Source organism: Sinocyclocheilus anshuiensis, unplaced genomic scaffold, assembly GCF_001515605.1.
Source record: "Sinocyclocheilus anshuiensis isolate Anshui unplaced genomic scaffold, SAMN03320099.WGS_v1.1 scaffold2360, whole genome shotgun sequence".
Lineage (NCBI taxonomy): Eukaryota > Metazoa > Chordata > Actinopteri > Cypriniformes > Cyprinidae > Sinocyclocheilus > Sinocyclocheilus anshuiensis.
In genome coordinates, this window is record NW_015542489.1 from 20,737 (window position 1) to 26,518 (window position 5,782).

The 5,782-nt window shown below is 40.9% G+C and overlaps 6 non-coding genes across 6 annotated transcripts; all 6 read right to left on the reverse strand.

Moving 5' to 3' along the window:
* Positions 1-192: 192 nt before the first annotated feature.
* On the reverse strand, positions 193-266 carry trnat-ugu (transfer RNA threonine (anticodon UGU)). The gene has a single exon. It is a non-coding gene; the product is annotated as a tRNA-Thr (tRNA).
* Positions 267-432: 166 nt separating this feature from the next.
* On the reverse strand, positions 433-506 carry trnat-agu (transfer RNA threonine (anticodon AGU)). Its single transcript has one exon. It is a non-coding gene; the product is annotated as a tRNA-Thr (tRNA).
* Positions 507-963: 457 nt separating this feature from the next.
* Positions 964-1,037, reverse strand: trnat-cgu (transfer RNA threonine (anticodon CGU)). The gene has a single exon. It is a non-coding gene; the product is annotated as a tRNA-Thr (tRNA).
* Positions 1,038-1,208: 171 nt separating this feature from the next.
* On the reverse strand, positions 1,209-1,298 carry trnar-ucu (transfer RNA arginine (anticodon UCU)). Its single transcript is given in 2 exon segments — positions 1,209-1,244; positions 1,262-1,298. It is a non-coding gene; the product is annotated as a tRNA-Arg (tRNA).
* A 245-nt stretch (positions 1,299-1,543) lies between these two features.
* On the reverse strand, positions 1,544-1,617 carry trnat-cgu (transfer RNA threonine (anticodon CGU)). The gene has a single exon. It is a non-coding gene; the product is annotated as a tRNA-Thr (tRNA).
* A 219-nt stretch (positions 1,618-1,836) lies between these two features.
* Positions 1,837-1,910, reverse strand: trnat-cgu (transfer RNA threonine (anticodon CGU)). The gene has a single exon. It is a non-coding gene; the product is annotated as a tRNA-Thr (tRNA).
* Positions 1,911-5,782: the final 3,872 nt, after the last annotated feature.

Genomic DNA, 5,782 nt, shown 5'->3' on the forward strand with positions numbered 1-5,782 from the left:
GAGCCTGGAAGAGGCACATGAAAATTCCTCCTCTGGGTTTGTGCCTGACCAATGCTGAGAGGTCACACGCTCTGTGGGCAGGAAGGACAGGCCCTCGGGCCTCTGCACAATTGAAGTGTGACTCGAAAAGCAGAGACACCGTCAGTGCCACCTATCTAAGAAATAGCCCAGAGAGAAAATCCACCAGTGGAGAGGCACCGCTGGGATTCGAACCCAGGATCTCCTGTTTACAAGACAGGTGCTTTGACCAGCTAAGCCACAGCACCCAGCTTCACTGGTGCCTTAGCCCAGGCCATCATTCTTTGGCAGAAGCAGAGGGGTGGTTTGCAAATGAAACGGCCTACTGGCCTTGCGCTCGTCTACAACCACTTTGCATTCCGTTCTCGGAAAGAAAAGCTGGGCTCCCCTAGGAGGGGCCCGTTTTCTCCCAAAAGGCACCGCTGGGATTTGAACCCAGAATTTCCTGTTTACTAGACAGGCGCTTTAACCAATTAAGCCACAGCACCAGCTACAAGTACTAAATCTGGGAGGGCGAGTCAGAGGATCAAAGCATCCAGAGAAGAGGCCAGAGACTCGCGGGCAAGGCACTGTACAGCTTAAGAGTGTTTGTTGGTTAAGGCTAGCAGGGATACCACAAAGACTGCTGGGTATGCGCACATCAATTTAGCGTAATTTTTCTTACACTGTACAACTATAATTACTGTTTTGGCATTATTGTACGGGGTAGGTTTAGGGCTGGGGTAGGTGTAGACGTTAATAAAACACAACTGAATAGGTAGAAAAAGCAATTTATTGTTAGCTTGCGGTTTTTGCTGTATCCCTTCTAGCCACAACCATGTTTTTTGGCAGATGAGGAGGGGCAGTTTGCTAACGGAACTGTCTGCTGCCTTTGCACACCTCGCTACCTCTGTTTGGAGTCCGATCTCAGAAAAGCATGCTCTTGACTCATGCGAGCACTGCGAAAGGCACCGCTGGTATTCGAAACCAGAATCTCCTTTTTACGAGACAGGCGCCTTAACCAACTAAGCCACGGCACCAAAAGATACGCACAGCTTCCGGGAGGGCGGCTCAGAGGATCGAGCCATCCAGCGGTGAAGCTAATGGTCCGCGGGCCTGTACCTGGACAGCTTAAAGCAGCTTATTTACAACTTTCCTTTGCCGGAGTGCAACAGTGTGCAGTATAAGGCTTAACAAAAAGCCAAACTCCACGACTCTGGTGGGACTCGAACCCACAATCTTTAAATGGCCTCATCTGGCAGTCTAGAAGTCCAACACGCTATCCATTGCGCCACAGAGCCTGCCAAAGAGCCTGGAAGAGGCACATGAAAATTCCTCGAACCCACAACCTTTGAATGGCCTCATCGGGTCTATAGACAAAATCCACCAGTTGAAAGGCACCACTCGGATTCGAACCCAGGATCCGTTGAAGATGAGGTGGGGCAGTTTGCTAACGGAACCGCCTGCTGCCTTTGCACTCCTCGCTACCAATGTTCGGAGTCCAATCTCAGAAAAGCATGGTCTTGACGGATGCGAGCACTGCCATAGGGACTGCTGGGATTCGAATCCAGGATCTCCTGTTTACGAGACAGGCGCTTTAACCAACTAAGCCATGGCACCAAACGACACGCACACCCACCGGGAGGGCGGCACAGAGGATCGAGCCATCCAGCTGCTACTGGTTTCTCCTGTATCCCTTCTAGCCACAATCGTGTTTTTTGTCAGATGAGGTGGGGCATTTTGCTAACGGAACCGCCTGCTGCCTTTGCACTCCTCACTACCAATGTTCGGAGTCCAATCTCAGAAAAGCATGGTCTTGACGGATGCGAGCACTGCCAAAGGCACCGTTGGGATTCTAACCCAGGATCTCCTGTTTACGAGACAGGCGCTTTAACCAAGTAAGCCACGGCACCAAAAGACACACACAGCCTCCGGGAGGGCGGCTCAGAGGATCGAGCCATCCAGCGGTGAGAGCAATGGTCCGCGGGCTTGGCCCTGGACAGCTTAAAATAGCTTATTTACAACTTTCTGTTGCCTGAGTGCAATAGTGTGCAGTATATGGCTTAACAAAAAGCCAAATGCCACGACTCTGGTGGGACTCTGCACACTTGAAGTGTGGCTCGAAAAGCAGAGGCACCATCATGGACACCTGTCGAAGAAATAGCCCATAGAGAAAATCCACCAGTTAAAAGGCACAGCTGGGATTCAAACCCAGGATCTCCGGTTTACAAGCCAGAGCGCCCAGCTGCCCAGTAGCATTAGCCCAGGCCATCATTCTTCGGCTGAAGCTGAGGGGTGGTTTGCAAATGAAACACTCTACTGGCCTTGCGCTATTCTGCAACCCCTTTGCATTCCGTTCTCGGAAAGAAAAGCTGGGCTCCCCTAGGAGGAGCCCATGCTCTCCCAAAATGCTAGTGGGGTAGCTGCAGCTTGGAGCAATGGGCGTGGCAAAAGGTGGGGGCGTGCCGAAAGGTAGGGGGCATGCCAAAAAGTTTCTCATTGGTGAAACGAAAGGTAGGGTGTGTTCCAAAAGGTTTCTTGAAAGCTGGCTGTTCCGCGTAAAGGCGAGCCATACTCTTAATCGCTATAGGCCTACAGATTAAAAGGAAGCAATAAATTCAACATAATCCTATAAAACCAAATTTAATTATTCCAAGGTAAAAACAGCGTTAATGATATTAAGAGTATTATTTTAAATTACTTTCGAAAGTACCTTCGGAACTTCTGCATGGCGCGGGTTACTGACGTCATCACCACCGCAATTTTAGGTCTTAGTTTATCAATAATCAAAAACAAATTACAATTATTTTTGAGGATACAAGCGTCTCTTAACACGGTTAGTCACACTAGCTGTTCTTAAGTTAAAGTCAAAAGTTGTATTTGTTTGTTAACATAGCACTGTGAAGTGAACTAACAAGAACAAACAACGAACAGCTGTATTTTTATTAACTAATAACTAATAAAAGCTTAATAAATACTGTAACAAATGTATTGCTCATAGTTAATGTTAGTTAATACATCAATGTCAACAAATGAAACCTTATTGTAAAGTGTTACCCTAAAAACAATGTTTCCTGTCTCCTTTTCCACCTTACTTTTAACATAGATGTGATTTTTTGAAACGTGAATGTGCGAGACTTCCGGTTTCTTCCGCTTATTTTTAGCGGTACAAAACAACTCGTTATGCTGCTTGATATTGCAAAACTGCTATTTCTTACCATATTATTTTAATTAATTAATTATAAATACACTGGTTTGTAGCGCAAATAGTTTTGCCGTTTACTATATTTGTTATTCTTAGTTATTTAAGGATAATAAATCGGAAGTCTCGCACATCCACAGAAAATTGCTTACTTCTGCTATCAAAATAAGGTGGATATTGCAGTTTTTAAACCTGCATTAAGTCTACTGTGTAATACATGATTTGGTGATAATGAAACTGATGTAACTGACTAAAAGGCCATTTAATGATGGTTTCTCTAGTCTTGCATGCACACTGCATTGCTAACGTCTATTTTAGACTAGATTTCAGACTGTTCAGGTAAACTTTATTGCTCAGGAAGATGAAGACGAATGAGTCTACATGCTGGAAAATTAATTGTTTCATTTCAGTCACATTTTATTGTATTAAAATGACAAAGATACAAAATTTAAGCATTTGTCCATGTGTACATTTGTATCTTGTTCATCTGTGAAATCTGTACAATACATATAAGCTTTGTATCATTTTCATAACAAAACTTTAGATGTTGCATAAAAACAGAACAGACAAAGATATTTGAACAGCATGTCTCTAAAATGAAACAAAAAATGCTTGAAAATCTGGCACATTCCCTAAACCCTTAAAAAAATTAATAAAATAACTGTATGTCTCACATTTGCCCTGGGAGACAACTATATTTGTACTCTATTTATCTTTATGCGAGTTACAAAATAAAACACATGAACTATGCTGCTATTTACCCTGATCTGCCCTGTACACGCGGTGTGTAGCGGCCGGCTGATATTAGTCCATTAAAATACAGTTTGAGGTTAAGACTGAGATGTAGCAATATTGCAAAACAAAACTAAAACAGTTTTCTTTCAACTCTATTTCTAGTTCAGAATCATAAGACCTGCGTCAAATTGAAAACAGTAAATAAACAAAGAAATTACGTCGATTTTTTGCTGGTGATTATTGAAGAGCAGCCTCATGAAATCAGATACTTTCATTTTATGAGACGAAAAGGAGTCGAGACCACAGAAAACCATTCAAATCTGACATGATAAAACAATAAATCCTCTGAATTACAAAGACAAAACAGAAATCACTAAAATAACACAAAAATGTAAATATACCCGAATCTTCAGAATACCGTTTATGCTGTTAAATCATCAACTACTGTATGGCACACCCATGCAAAATTACACAGACAATTTTTGTTTTTCTAATATCCGTTTTTGGGCTTCTCTCTTTTTTTTTAAATATAAAATCGTAAAAGCTACTGAAACACAAGACGATTTTTCATATCAAAGATACAGCCAAATCAAAACAGTCAAGATATCTAAAGCAATAAATTCAACATAATCCTATAAAACCAAATTTAATTATTCCAAGGTAAAAACAGCGTTAATGATATTAAGAGTATTATTTTAAATTACTTTCGAAAGTACCTTCGGAACTTCTGCATGGCGCGGGTTACTGTCGTCATCACCACCGCAATTTTAGGTCTTAGTTTGTCAATAATCAAAAACAAATTACAATAATTTTTTTGAGGATACAAACGTCTCTTAACACGGTTAGTCGCACTAGCTGTTCTTAAGTTAAAGTAAGTCAAAAGTTGTATTTGTTAACATTAGTTAAAGCACTGTGAAGTGAACTAACAAGAACAAACAACGAACAGCTGTATTTTTATTAACTAATACTAACAAAGCTTAATACTGTAACAAATGTATTGCTAATAATTAATGTTAGTTAATACATCAATGTGAACAAATGAAACCTTATTGTAAAATGTTACCCTAAAAAACAAGGTTTTGCCTGATAGAGAAAAATATATAGTTGACAAAACCACTAAATTATAAAATTAAAAAATTAGTCAGAATTTAATTAAATTAGCAGAGTTCATGCTAGTAGCAGTCCATAGAACAGAAGCAAGCAAACTCTTTGTCTGAATAGAATGCTGTGAAGACCCCCTCCTTTCCATGGCCACAGTATCCAGTAGTGTTTTTGTAGATGCATCTACAGCCATCACACACTGGTGAGCTCAAACTCCACTCTGTATGTCTTCCTCACATCTGGACTCACAGACTTCTAGTCAACGATACCTACATAAGAAAAAAAAAAATTTCAATTCAATTCAAGTTTATTTGTATAGCGCTTTTCATGATACAAATGTTGCAAAGCAACTTTACAGCAAATTAAGTTTCTACAATATTTAGTGGTAGCTTATCAGAGGTGACTGTCAGTTAATGTACATATGGCAAAAATGTACGGAAAAATCAATTAAATCTGGATCCAGACTGAAACTTGTGTAAATCCTAGTTTCCACGGGATGTCAATCCCGTGGCAGAAACAGAGAAACAGAGAAAACAGAGAAACAGAGAAACAAATAGAGACATAACTAGCGTAGCTGCCAAGTTCCAAGCAAGCAAAATTTTTTTGTTTAACCCAAGCTAAAGAATAATAATGTGCATTTGATCAGATATAACTGCAGTACAAGATTATGAGATGCATTATTTGAATGCTTGGCCAAAGAGATGTGTCTTTAATCTAGATTTAAACAGAGAGAGTGTGTCTGAACCC